General features: G+C 42.2%; 2 long non-coding RNA genes across 5 annotated transcripts in view; one reads left to right on the top strand and one right to left on the bottom strand.

Annotated features, from left to right (window-relative positions):
• Gm30504 overlaps nucleotides 1-15,027 on the bottom strand; it is a 233,251-nt gene that overhangs the window by 169,440 nt on the left and 48,784 nt on the right. The window lies entirely within an intron of this gene.
• On the top strand, nucleotides 9,152-13,803 carry Gm6329 (predicted gene 6329). The gene is made up of 3 exons (NR_040690.1): nucleotides 9,152-9,386; nucleotides 12,776-12,841; nucleotides 13,243-13,803. It is a non-coding gene; the product is annotated as a predicted gene 6329 (long non-coding RNA).

The following is a 15,027-nucleotide window of genomic DNA, read 5'->3' as shown; positions in this document are numbered from 1 at the left end:
ATGGAAAATCTAAAAAAAAAAATAAACAAAATAGAAAATGACATTAGTATTTCTTCATAATCAAGATGTGGTCTCCTCCAGGTTTTTAGCTGGCTCTTTGTAGCTGTCTCTGCAGGTGAAGAAGAAACTATAGAAGGCTTGGCCACTTAACACCTTAAGTCAGGATTTCTCCCCACTAAGAGGAGTTCCTGTGTTGGACTCAGACTTTTCCAAGAGAAGGCGAGGTGAATAAGGATATTATAAACAGATGGATGGGTACAGGCAAAAACCAAGAGTTAAGGCACGTGGTTAAAGGGACAAAGGAGATCAGGTTTGGCTTTGTATATATTCAAAGAAGAAGGAGAAAGAAAGTCAAGCTAAAGAACTAGCTAAGATCTTTCAAGCTAATTTACTCTTCCATTTGATTTTCAGGCCAATAACAGGTGTGTGTATGAGCCAATCCCGTTGCTTTCCATCATGACTGGAAATAAAACATTGTAATCTAATGGAAAGGTGATGAACAGGGTGTATAACATCGCTTGGCACTGTTCTTATTACCAAGGAACAGAGAGGTTGCTAAACAAATCAATAATGTATCACTTTGTCTTTAAAAAGGTCCAATTCAATTAAAACACAGCTTCAGGCTGTGGAAACAAATCAGTGGATGGCATATTCCTGGCTAAGAGAGTGTGGTTTGTGGTTCTTGGTATCTTCAAGGACACTGTAGTTTGTACATTTTGTTTTGTGATCACCTCCATGCCACCGGATCTTTTATTACTGTCTTATTTACCATACTGGGGATTAACGCTAGGACATCTGCAGGTTAGGTAAGGACACTTGCACTAAGCCATATCCACAAACCATTGTCCTTTCTTTTTTGCAACGAGACAGCATCTCTGGTTCTATCATAGGCAAGCCTTAACTTGTAATCCTCATATCTTCCTGAGTGAGGGATTATAAATCTACATTTTTAATTAGCCCTCCTAGTGATTTGCCAAGGAAAGAGGAATTTTACAAAAGATGACTAAGTTAATTACTTGAAATGCAGAGCTGGAAAGATGGCTCAGCAGCTAAGGGCTCTGGCTGTTATTCCAGGGGACCCATATTTAATTCCCAGATCACACATAGTGATTTATAGACATGTGTAGCTCAAGTTTCAGAGGATCAGAAGTCCTCTTCTCAATTCCATAGCAGCCCTCGTCTCAATTCAATGTACCAGGAGTACATTGGTACACAGATGCACATGCAGGAAAAACATCCAGACACATAAAATAATCATAATAACCCGAGAAACACTAGCTGGTCCAATTAAGATCAAAGCCGGCTGCAATAATTGAAGCCATTCCTAAGTAGAGAGCGGAGTTCAGAACTGTCTTATTACTCAAATTATACCTGCCTGCCCCTTATGGTGCTTACTTAATTTCATGTACTTAAGATATTTTCTGAGAAAAATGTTCATGGCAGTTGCCATACTAGTGATCAGAAACATAGGCAAGTCTTATAAAAGACGATGGGAAAACAAAATCAATTTTTAAAGAATCTCTGCATGGCCCTGGAATACCCCCCCCCACACACACACACATGGGAACATGGAAATGCAAATGTGACAGTGATGGGTGGGAGTCTCTGATTTTGGATGTTAGTGGTGTCACGTTGCAGGACTCACCACCCAAAATGAAAATCGAAGCTTGACAACAAACCTTCCAGAACTGAAAGTTTTCGACAATGATCAAAGCACCAAGCCTCAGCAACACTGAGTACCACAGCATAAACCACAGCTGCCGTCAGAAGAGGAAGATGGGCTCTCCGGAGCCTTGGGAGGATCACCCAGAGAAGTGCATAGGGCGATGGATCGCTGGAGGGAGACCCAAGTACACAGCAGGATGGGAGGGTCTGTTTGTCCAGATATGACCAGCACTGCTTCTAGCATGTCATCCCTGCCTGACTCCGGGGCTTGTATCTAGCACATCTCCAGCATGATTCCAGGACCGCATCTAGCACAGGATCTCTGGCATCACTGTCCCAGACAAGTTTAAATGCTGTTTCGAAGGTGCTATGCCCCAAGGCAATACCACAGTGGTTGATGCAGATGACAGTCAGTCGGTCATAGCTTCCCTGATCTGCTTGCTACAGGGAGGATGCTTCATTGCTCAGTATCATATCCATCTGCAATTATTCACACTCATGCTGCCACTTTGGCAAGATCTAGCTTTCCTTAAAACCATCAGATTCCATATAATACTTAGGAGTCTAAAGGGTAAGAGAAGGGAGGGATTTCTGGGAAGTTCTCCTTTCCAAGCAATTTCTGTGTAGCAGAATTTTCCCTGTCCTATTAATTTAAATATTAATACAACAAGAAGCCCTTGATTGGACAGGGAAAGGGGAGGCGGAGCTAAGGTTTTCAGAGACAGGGACAGAGTCAGGAAGGAGATGGTGGAAGAACAGGATGATCCAGATTCCCGTAGCTTTAAATAGCCACAGGTAGCTATGAATATCTTCCAGGGGATGGATAATTACAGGAGAGTTTGTCTTATCTAGGTGGGCAATTTTTTAAAAACATTTTTTAAGATTTATTTATTAATTATATGTAAGTATACTGTAGCTGTGTCTTCAGACTCTCCAGAAGAGAGAGTCAGATCCCATTATGGATGGTTGTGAGCCACCATGTGGTTGCTGGGTTTTGAACTCAGGACCTTCAGAAGAGCAGTCAGTGCTCTTAACCACTGAGCCATCTCTCCAGGCAATTTTTATTCTTATCAATTGGCTCTGAATTCACTGAGTGGACGTTTTGTGGGGTGAGAATTTACTGATATAAATCTGACTTATAAATTACAAGCCTCTAGAGTTTTGATTTTACCTGATTACTGGAATTTGGGACCACTGACCACAGAGGGTGGATGGCTGGGAATTTGAACCAAATCCGCAACAAGAGACCCTTGATCAGCCGCTGTGTGGGGCTAGCCATGGAGGTGGTGAGACCTAGACAGCTGGGACAGTAGCTGGGTATAGCGTGGAGTGGTGCCAACTTTTTTTTTTCAATTTTTTATTAGGTATTTTCTTCATTTACATTTCAAATGCTACTCCGAAAGTCCCCCATACCCTCCCCCCACCACTCCCCTCCCCACCCACTCCCACTTTTTGTCCCTGGCATTCCCCTGTACTGGGGCATATAAAGTTTGCAAGACCAAGGGGCCTCTCTTCCCAATAATGGCCGACTAGGCCATCTTCTGATACATATGCAGCTAGAGACATGAGCTCTGGGGGGGTACTGATTAGTTCATATTGTTGTTCCACCTATAGGGTTGCAGACCCCTTTAGTTCCTTGGGTACTTTCTCCAGCTCCTTCATTCGGGGCCCTGTGTTCCATCCAATAGCTGACTGTGAGCATCCACTTCTGTGTTTGCCAGGCACTGGCATAGCCTCACAAGAGACAGCTATATAAGGGTCCTTTCAGCAAAATCTTGCAGGTGTATGCAATAGTGTCTGAGTTTGGTGGCTGACAGCAGATGCTGGCGAGTATGTGGAGAAAGAGGAACACTCTTCCATTGTTGGTGGGATTGCAAGCTGGTACAACCACTCTGGAAATCAGTCTGGCAGTTCCTCAGAAAATTGGACATAGTACTACCTCTCCTGGGCATATATCCAGAAAATGTTCCAACTGGTAATAAGGACGCATGCTCCACTATGTTCATAGCAGCCTTATTTATAATAGCCAGAAGCTGGAAAGAACCCAGATGTTCCTCAACAGAGGAATGGATATAGAAAATGTGGTACATTTACACTATGGAGTACTACTCAGCTATTTAAAACAATGAATTTATGAAATTCCTAGGCAAAAGGATGGATCTGGAGGGTATCATCCTGAGTGAGGTAACACAATCACAAAAGAACTCATATGATATGCACTCACTGATAAGTGAATATTAGCCCAAAACCTAGGATACCCAAGATACAATTGACAAAACACATGAAACTATAGAAGAACAAAGACCAAAGTGTGGACACTTCGCCCCTTCTTAGAATTAGGAACAAAACACCCATGGAAGGAGTTACAGAGACAAAGTTTGGAGCTGAGATGAAAAGATGGACCATCTAGAGACTGCTAACTTTTATAATAATTCCTGCAACACTTCTGCACTCCAGTTTTCCTGTAATCCAGAAAAGCCTTCTAACTGTCTCTGCCCTCAGGGACTGTCCTCCAGGGCAAAGGGATCAGAGACTACAGATGGGGGCAGAAGCCTGGTGAGTATGAACCATGAAGAAGACACAACAGGACCAACTGCGGGGGTGGGGGTGGGGGATCAACTTTACTTGGGGGTGATTTGAGGCTTATATAGTTCTGGAGGATGAGGGAGAGAAGTTGGTGAGTGGGCGGTGGGGTAGAAACTTCCTGGATGGGCCAAGGTCATTGACTAAAGGCTTGAGGTACCAAAATGCCTCACTGGCATGTGGAAGCATTTCAGGAATCTCAGGTGCTAGCGGAACAGGTTCTTATCAGGAGAAATAAAGTTGAACCTGAAATCTAACTAAGGCTATATAGAGGAATGGGATGTTTGAACTCCCCAGACAAGGTCACAGAAGGCAAAGCCCTGCCAATGGAGGGAGTCCTCCACCTAGCACCGAGCTCCAGAGGACGATCTGGACACTGGTAGACTTCGACCTTAATTAGCAGACTTTTCCCACAACCCAGAGCTGTTCTAAGATTAAAACAAAACAAAACAAAACAAAACAGTTATACCTCCTAGAAGAATGGGCAGGATATGATTCCCATGTACAAAACTGCAAACACAATCCCAGTGATCTGCCAAGTAAACAAATTCTTCTACAAATGACACTGAAATGCTAACCTGAGAAACAGAACTGTCAGCAGTCCCCCGAGATCTCACTCTTACATAATCGGTAGCAAGAATATAGGTCCCATACTAGATCCCCCTCATAGCTGATGGTATGCGAATACCCACATGCACAGTTTCTCCCCTCCCTGGTTTTCCTTCCTCCTCTCTTTGTCTCTTTGAGGCAGAGTCTTGCTATGTAGCTCTGGATAGTTCAGTATTCTCTTTGTAGCCCAGGCTTGCTTCAGCCCATAGCAACCCTCCGGCCTTAGACTTCCAGAGTGCTAAGAACTCAGTCATGGGCCAGCACACTTAGGGTGGCCAGAGGAAGAAGGACTATAGACTTACACCCTGCAAGTGCAGGGTAGAGCCCACACTTGCTAGAATGAAAGGCCTTGTGAATCGAGGAGAATTTGTTAGACAGCCAGACAAATAATAAACGGGAAGCATCAAGAGCAAACACAGAGGCTCCCCCTGTATCTTAGGGTTTCTATTGATATGATAAAGTACAAAGACACAAAGCAACTTGTTGGAGGAGGGGTTGTTTTATTTACACTTTTCAAATAACCGTGTTAAACAGAAGGAAGTCAGGGTAGGAACCTGAAGGCCAGAAGGAAAGCAAAGGCTATAGAGGAACTCTAACTAGGTGTCTACCCATGGTTGTTTCAGCTTGCTTCCATATACAGTCCAGGACAATCTGTCCATGGAGAGCACTGCCCACAGCGAGCTGGGACCTCCCACAACAATCATTCATCAAGACACTTCACAGCAGACTTGCTTATGTGTCAGTCTTACAGAGGCAGCTGAGCAATTAAGGTTTCCTTTCTCAAACGACTTTGAGCCTGAGTCCAGTTGACATAAAGGTAGTCAGCCCACCTGGTCATGATCACATTTGCTTATGGAACCTCAAACTCACTCTCACAAATTTATCTCTACAGATAAACTGGTGGAAAACAATCACTCACCTGAAACTTGTGAAAAATAACATCAGGAGCTTGGTCTCTACTGCAAGACTCTGGCTGCTTTTCCTATTGAGACAAAGTGGGATGTAGCCCAGGCTGGGCTCACACTTGCTCTACAGTGATGGCTGACTTTGAATTCCTAATCCTCCTGCTTCTACCTCCCAAGTACCAAGTGCTCGGATCATGAACTTGTAATGCCATAACCCACAGGCAGTGTTACTTTCGATTTTATTCACATTACTTATGATGTTTCAATTACAAAAATGAGAAAATGTAATTAATACAAAAGAACTCAGAAATCTGAAGACAATCATTGCTCCCTTCGCACATGAATTAAATCAGGAAGCAGTTTTCCACATTCTCAGAATTGATTTTCTTGCCTCCTCATGTGTTTCGATTTCTTTATAATTAAAAAGTCACTCCCAAGAAACACCTTGCCAACAGGAATACAATGCTTTGAAAATACAGTCTCTTGCAATTTGCTTTTTTTTGTTTTCTATCTTACCTAATAATTTGATAGTGGGAAAGTGCTTCTGACTTAATCTACACTTAGTGCTACCAACAATATTACACTTGTTTATGTTTTAGGTCTGATTTTAAGCACTTTCTGCCTATATTAATGTCATAAAATATTTTGAGTATTTTTCTAGACATTTTAATTTTTCACATTTAAGTTTAGGATCCACCTTAAGTTATATTTTGTGAGTGGCAAACAGTAGAAAATCCAGTTTAGATTCATTTTTTTCTTTATGGATATAAAATTATAATTGCTACTAAAACTGTTCCAGAACTTGCCAGAATGGGTTCAACCCAAGATATACATTCCATGACTTCTGATTTTCATGTGTCAGTATAAGATGGTGACAATAGGAGCTCAAGGAATTTTATTTTAAAAAATGTTTTTCTAAAAGTGTGGGCTGAAAAAAAGCCAAAATTGTAGCAGTCCTCTACACCATTTCTTAGCTATCTTCCATAGGACTTGAACAGATCAGGGCTCAGATAGTCAAGTCTACTTCTGCTATCTGATTGTAGTTTTGAGGGGGGTAAAAGGAAAGGGGTCAGCAGTTACTACTAACTGGAGTATAACCCAACCCAGCAATCATAGCAGCAGTTAGAATGATCACCAGTACCCCATGCTATTAGCAATAAGAACCTAAACCCTTTATAAATGGAGAAATTCCCAAAGCCAGCTATGATGGCATGTACCTGTAATCCCAGCGTTTGGGGGGAAGAAGGCTATCCTCAACCAAATAGGGAGTTCCAGGCCAGCCTGGACTACATGAGAGTAAATTAAAAAAAACAAAAAAACAAAAACAACAACAACAACAACAAAAACAAAGAAAAAGAAAAAGAAAAAGAAAAAGAGAAAGAGAAAGGGAAAGGGAAAGGGAAAGGGAAAGGAAAAGGAAAAGGAAAAGGAAAAGGAAAAGGAAAAGGAAAAGGAAAAGGAAAAAGGAAAGGAGGTGACTGCTCCTAGGCATGGTAGAGGAGAGAGTTTATTGTAGATAAACGAGAGAGTAGAGTCGGAGGCAGGGACATCTGAGAGTCCAGAGTGGACATGACCAGACTGATTGGGCCATGTGGGAAGACTGGGATTGAAAGGAAAGAGGAGAGAGAGGGGAATGAGGTGTACCAGACAAGAGGGCAAAAGAACAGAATGGCACACTATATAGAGACGAGCTGCTGGAGGAAGGGCAGTCTAGCCCCGGGCTGAAGAAATTCTGAGTAGGAGGTCAGGTATTCCAGCCATCACCTGTATCAGACAGGGATGCTGGGAGAATCTGTTTGGCAGGTCCACTTTGATGTGGACAGGCACCTCAGTCCTTTGTCCCCAGGGTTTGAGACTTAAGCAGGAGCTTGACTCAAAACAAAAACCAATCCAATGTCCTAGAAAGTAAAAGCAAAATGAGACTAAAGGGAATCACAATGCATTCCTCATGCTCCAGAGTCATTTCATATAGTTTCTGTCCTCTGCCCCACCCCACCTATATCTCTGAAGAATTTTACATTTGCTGTTTTCTCCATAGCCATAGATTGGAAGAAGAACTCAGAAAAGCAGCTCAGGGTTGGCCAAATGGTAGCTTGCTCTAAGGTGCTAGAACTGCAAAGCCCAACACTGTGGGGAAAGTTTTTGGTTTTCTATTCTTTATTTTCCTCGGGCTTCTCTCAGCTCTACCCAACTATTAATTACATAAAATTTGCCCTTGTGACAATTATGCAATGATTCAACACTGCACATGTGTAAACAGCCCACGTTGCTGAGAAATACGATCTCCTAAGAGCTACTTCCCGTAGTTTATTTGATCTATATCCTTCAAGACTGTGCATTCACTTAGTAAAATTGAGTGATTATCCCAGACATGGCTCTTACCAAGAACAGGAACCAACTTATTATAAACAAAATATAATTGCCATGACAAGTTTTTCCCTTTTATTACCTTTTCTCTTGTATCTTTTGTTACCCATTTTTTTCCCATTTTTTTATGACTAAGTGGAAAGTCATATGGTTCAACATTTGTGAGCTATTATTTTATGTGCTCAAGAGATTTAAGGTAAGGAAGAAAGTTTGATTCTTGTTTGGAGAAAATTGTTCTGTTTTTGGTATATATCAGTTATTGAAAAACATAGGTAGACTACTCAGCTATAAAATGTCAATTTAATGAGCTCATTTCCATTGTTTTGTTCATATATAGCACAGAATTGTATATCTCTAACTCACATTTAGCTGTCTTATCCTCCTGCTCAAATTCTTCCTGGGGTTGCACTAAGAGCAATATTGAAACTCCTTAGCAGTGCCTTGCTGGTTTTATACCCAGCCTCTGTCTATTCCTGGGCATCTGTCACCCAACCCTGGGCTCACACCATTCTCATTCTCAGACAAACACTATCACTCTCTGACATATTTTCAGGACCTACACAAAGTCTTCATCTGTACTCTAACTAATGTGTGATGTCTATATGTAGACTTTTCATATCTAATTAATGTGTGATATCCATATATCTGTCTGTCTCTGTCTCTATCTGTCTGTCTGTCTGCTCTCTGTCTCCCAACTGCAGGAAGCGGGTGCGGCCACAGGCCACGTGAAACCCACTTGTTTACTGCCTTGCCCGAGCATGCGCAGTGAGGCTGCATGTATGGGCTGCCTGCCAGGCTGGACTGTTCCTCATGATCCGGACCTGTCAGCCTATCTGTGAATGATCCAAGCTCGTGCCTGGAGCGTGTGTGAATTCTGATTGGATGAGGTGGGTTGGAGCTAGAAGGAGGTGGCACGAGTAGTGAAGAGAGTAGTTTTAGCCCTTGCTGTGGGTAGAAGTAGTAATAAGAGAAGCTGTAATAGGAGTTTAGCCCTTGCCCGAAGTAGAAGCTAGTAGTAGTAAGAGAAACTGTTGTAAGAGAGAGTTGTAAGTAAAGCTGCAAGAAAGAAGGAAGGAATAGAAGAGGAGGCTGCTGGGGAAGAGAGCTGTAAAGGAAAAAGCCTAAAGTAAAGAAGTTGTTTCGTGAACCCGCCTTGTCATCCAAGTCATTCTTGTCGCTGCGGGCCAGAGGCTGCAGGACTATGACAAATGGTGGCCCATACGGGAAATGGGGAACTCATCATGTCGGTCGGCAATGGTAAGTAAGAAAATTTTAGTAAGCAGAGGTAAGGAAATTTTTGTAAGAGCAGCGGTAGGGAAATTTTAGTAAGCAGTGGTAAGGAAGTTTTGGTAAGAGCAGCGGTAAGGAAACTTAGGTAAGTGGCCAGTTTAGAACCTCTTTAGTTAGACTGTAAGAGTCTGTGGCTACCTCTAAATTCAGTGTTTTTATCTAAACAATTAGGGCTAATGTGGAAAATGAGAGATCAGAGTGTTGCCATCTTGTAAAGGGCGAAGGAAAATGCAGTTTCCAAATGGAGGGCATTCAGATTTTAGTAGACAAGTCAAATAGATAGGATGGGTGTATCAAGGCCAGACAGGAGAGGAAGAGCAGAGCAGAAGCAAATGTCCAAAGTGATCTAAATTATAGACCAGGCAGCTTTACATTTTAAAAATGGGACTTGCATAGATAGGTATAGAGATGAAGGTAAGGTTCCCTGGGAAAAAAGGGGATGAAGCAATAAGGTTCTCAGGTATAGAGACAAAGGTAAGGTTCCCGGGAAAAAAGGGACGAAGCATTAAGGTTCTCAGGAATAGAGATGAAGGGAATTTCAGCAACTAAAGAAAGAATAGGCCTGTTAGGTTCCCTGGAAAAAAGGGGACGGAGGGAATTTAAACAACATGGGTTCAACTGCGACTAAAATGAAAGTAAAAATGTTAGCCACCTGGAACTTGGCCAGGGCGTGCTTGAGGGACGCCAGTGGAAAGTACAATGCTGAAATAGAGGAAGGAGCAGCGGTGTTTGAGGAGGCTAAGGAGATTGCGTCTCAGGCTAGCCACCGAAAACCTAAACAGCTTAGACAACAAACCAAAGACAAGAAAGAAAAGGAATCTAGCTCTGAAGGGTCTACTAGTGATAGCGACGAGACTGATAGCGACAGTGATGTCTATAGTCAGATGTCCCGCTAGAGTATGAGGCACGGTAGGCTGTCCAAACCATCAGCCCCTCCGAGGCCTTCTCCTCCCCCCTATAAAGATGAGGGAGACAAAAAGGGGAAAGCATAGTCTTCATGCAAAAGTCTGGAAAAATGTGCCCACTGTTGCGGGGGGCCTTCCCAGTACTTCAGGAAAAGACATTGCAACCTGCAGGAAAGCTCCTGAAGACTCAGTAGTAGAAACTTGAGCCATTAAAGGAGAATGCTTTAAATGAGAGAAAAAGAGAAAAGATGGTCTTATATAGTGGATCAGAGCACTAGCCAATAGTATTAGAAGGAAAACAACACTATGAAAGGGACCATTGTTTTGTGTAAGATGAAAACACTTAAAGTTCTTAGGTATGCACATGCATGCTCTATGTAAATATGTTACAAATTTAAGTCTATAAAATCTGTATTTCAGTAAGCATTGAAAAGATATGGAAAACACATTTAGTGAACAGGCAGGGAACAGAAGGCAGTATGGTATGGGGGTATAGAACAGAATATAGCCAAGTTTGAATAAAAGGTTTTTCTTTATGTACTTCTGTGTTTTGAAAGTAATAAGGTGTTCACAAAAATAAGATCATGGTTTCCTGCCCCAGAGGGGTGTCTGCCATTTCCCCTGGAGATAGAATTGCTCAAATTTTGCTTTTGCCTAGTCACCATGCTAGCTTCCCTTCAAGGGGACTGAAAAGAGGAAATTGGGGCTTCGGCTCCACTGGAATACAAATTTGAAAGCTAGTATCCTTATGGTTAACCAAAGAGTGGATTGGTTGCAGGAACAGATGAATATTTTGGAGCAGTTAGTATTTACTTCCTGCATTACTCATATGTCAGGAATGTGTGTAACCTCTGTTCAGTATCAGAATTTTTCCAGAGCTGCAAATCTGTCGCGTGCAATTGCTGCGATGCGGCTAGGAAGTTGGAGTCATGATCTTGACACAAAGATGAAGGAATTGCCGGCATCGATTGTTGCCATGAACAACACCCATGTGGAGATTGCAACTTCAAAGCAATGGATGGAGATCATCCAGGGAACTGTGGGATTCTTAAAAAATTGGGGAGGGATGGCCTTTTGAGCGCTCCTGCTGACTGTTGTGTGTGAAGGAATGCTTTGGTGGATGGCACGTATGCGAAGACGGCACAGGGCTGATAAATGAGTCTTAGTGTAGGCTATGGCAGCCTTGAAAGCAGGAACATCCCCCCAATATTGGCTCAACATGCTGGATCAGTAATCAATGATGGGTAAGACCCTCACGTGAGCATACCAACCTAAGACAGGATGGCAAAAGTGAGTTCGTCACTCCCATGACAGGTAAGGATGTGGCACGGATGGGGGCAACCTAAGACAGATGTTGATCCCAGAGCTACTAATAAAACTAAAAGGGGGAGATTCAGGAATTGGGTGCGGCCGCAGGCCTTGTGAAACCCACTTGTTTACTGCCTTGCCCGAGCATGCACAGTGAGGCTCCATGTGTGGGCTGCCTGCCAGGCTGGACTGTTTCTCGTGATCTGGACCTGTCAGCCTATCTGTGAACAACCTGAGCTTGTGCCTGGAGCATGTGTGAATTCTGATTGGATGAGGTGGGGTTGAGCTAGAAGGAGGTGAGTTGGTGCGAGTAGTGAAGAGAGTAGTTTTAGCCCTTGCTGTGAGTAGAAGTAGAGTAAGAGAAGCTGTTGTAGTAGGAATAGTTTATCCCTTGCCCTAAGAAGAAGCTGCTGGGGAAGAGAGCTTTAAAAGAAAAAGCCCGAAGTTAAGTTGCTGTGTGAACCCGACTTGGTGTCCATATCGTTCGTGTTACTGTGGGCTCAGAGGACCAACTACACTCAACTACAACTACCCTTATTCCATTTTGAAGCCTAATAACTCTATAAACTTACTGTAAGAGTAATTAATCCCTTTCCAATATCTCTGTGGCTTTTTGTTTGTATTTATTTATTATGTACATAGTGTTCTCCCTGTATTATGCCTGCTGCCCAGAAAAGGGCATCAGATTTCATTATAGGTGGTTATGAGCCACTGTGTGGGTGCTGCAAATTGAACTCAGGACCTCTGGAAAAGCAGCCAGTGTTCATAACCTCTAAGCCATCTCTCCAGGCCTGGTAATCTTCTTCTATAAGCCTGTTTCACATCATTCCTGTCCATTACAAATAAGTGCACATAGTAAAAACTGAAATGGGAATTGCTGTTTGTTAAAATGAATAAACTAACTACTGCAAGTATGATTTAGAAATAGACTTTCTTGAATGACTCTTCGGCTACCCACCAAGCCTATACCAGCAGCTGCCTTCTTCTCTTCAGTTAGTTAGGACCTTAAATTCACCACATATTTGCTGCCAAGTAGAACCTATGTTGTATCATAATGTTCTTATATATGGAAAAATTAAAAAATGAAAATAGTTCTGTTTTCACCTGCAGCTAAGTTAGTCTTCACTTTTCTTTCATGACTAGGCTAGGTTCATACAGGATGGTTTCTCTGAGGGCATTTACAACCCAATGCGAAAAGAAGCTTCAGAGGTATGTAAAAACAACTCTCTCTCTCTCTCTCTCTCTGTCTCTCTCTCTCTCTCTCAGTTTGTGTATGTGAATTGGAGGACATTAGCTGTGAAGGATGGTTCATGCTTTGAAGAGGAGTCACTAGTTTGTTGAAGAAGGACAGAAAGGAGAGTTAGAAACACGTCAGTGGGTTGTCTTGAAAGGCAGGCTAACAGGGGAGATATTTCCAAAGGACCAGCTATCTGTACAAGGCTTAGAAAACTTAGTTTATAACAAGTCTATATATGTAATAGGCTGATTTCGTGATCATACATAGGTTTAGGTATTAGGTGTAGCCTGGTACATCTCCACTAGGAATGAGACAGCAAGTTGGTTCCCACCATGCATCAACTCAGATCAGGTTTTGGATTCTCTTTGATCAGCTCCACCAATATCACCAAGAGCCTGGAGAACCTTCTCTTCTACTCAAACCAGCCATCCAATAGCCACTGGATTCCTTCATGTGCAGAATCAAACAAGCCTACGCCATGTCATCAGATCCCTGCGTGCTGTGACTGACTAACTACCATTTAAATCAGCTACCTGTGTCAAGCTGCAGTCACTTCTTGCTTTTCCTTGATCGCGCCAAGCTTTGTTCTGCCTGAGAGGCATTTCATATTAGCTTTCAACTCTTCCTAGATGCCTCTGTCTCAGCTGCTCATAGCTGGCCCTCTCCTTTCCTTTACAACCTGCTTGGTGTGCCCATCAGATAATTCTTTCTTCCCTGTCCTAATTAAACCTGCACCTAAGCATCCCCATCACTTCTGTTCATTACACTCGTTTATTTTTCAGTCTTTTGTCTGTCCCTATAATGTAAGCGTTACAATATGTGTGTCTTAACCTACTTGCCTATTGTCTTTCTGACTGTATCTCAAGGTTTACAAGAACAAAACTTCAGGTATTTCTATCTTCTTTATTCAATAGTAAATTTATCAACTTTTCACAGAACACAGAACTGACTCTTCTTCTGTTTAAATTTCATTAGTCATAAGGTGTCTATTATTAAAATGTGTTTGAAGCAGATATCCATAAGCCAAAAGTATAAAAAAGAAATCATAAGAAGTCCTTGGACCATTCAGTCAGGTTCAGTATATAAAGGTATACACACCCAGGAAAGAACAGAAACATATGACTATATACTTCTTTGTCAATAATTACTTTTAAAAATGGATTTATTTATTTTTTATTTTTATGGGTATAAATGTTTCATATACCTAGTGCCTTCACAGGTCCTTAGATTCCTTAAGACTAGAGTTACAGTTGCTTTGAGCTCTCAGTTGAGTGCTGGGAACAGAACCCGGGTCTTCCACAAGAGCAGCAAGTGCTCTTAACAGATGAGCCAGCTTTCTAGTTAAGTCATAAAACTACTTTTTAAAATCTAAGCTCTAACAAAGAAAGAGACTTTTCCATGGGAACATCTGAAGCTGGCAGGCACAAAGGATTGGTGTCTGGTTCATACCCAGGGTACCTAGGGGGTAAAAAAAAAAAAAAAGAACCCCACTAAATTGATCTTCATGGGTCTCTTTTCTCAAAACATTTTCAGTCTGAGAGATGCCTCCAGGGACCAGTTCTTGCTCCAAAATAGGAACACAGAAGTCTGCAGCAATAGAAGCCTTTAGATGCTTTCCCAAGAGAATGTCTGCAAAAATATGAGAAGACTCCAACACTGAAATGGTTATCAAGAATGGGATGCTAGAAAAGTAGACGGCATTGGGAGTGACAGGGAGAAAGAATGTTGCCAATACCACTTATTTCCATTGGAGGGAACACTTGTGAATTTTTCTAAACATACTCAAATATATCCATGGGAGACTTAACACTTTGCCAGATACAGCAAATATGGAGCTACATGGCCAGACAAGGAAATGCATTTTTCCCCGTTCTTTCCTCTCTTTGTCCATAGTGGCCACAGAACCTGGAGTCATCAAGGAAGGAGAACAGCCATAACAACCACTGTCTTTCTCTCTTAGGTAGAAGCTAGTGGACACCTAATTCTAACATAAGCATAGAAAAGATGAACATTCTACTTTCAAATAGAGATGTAAGGATGTAGAATCTGCTTCCTTCACCTCTTCTATTTTCTTCCTTTATTAAACAATTTGGCAGTAGAGATGAAAGATTTGATATATGCAAAGTAATTAATGAGAGAGAGGAGGGGAGGTGGAGGG

This window comes from Mus musculus, chromosome 8 (genome assembly GCF_000001635.26).
Source record: "Mus musculus strain C57BL/6J chromosome 8, GRCm38.p6 C57BL/6J".
Taxonomy (NCBI): domain Eukaryota; kingdom Metazoa; phylum Chordata; class Mammalia; order Rodentia; family Muridae; genus Mus; species Mus musculus.
This window is presented reverse-complemented; position numbering and strand designations above follow the sequence as displayed.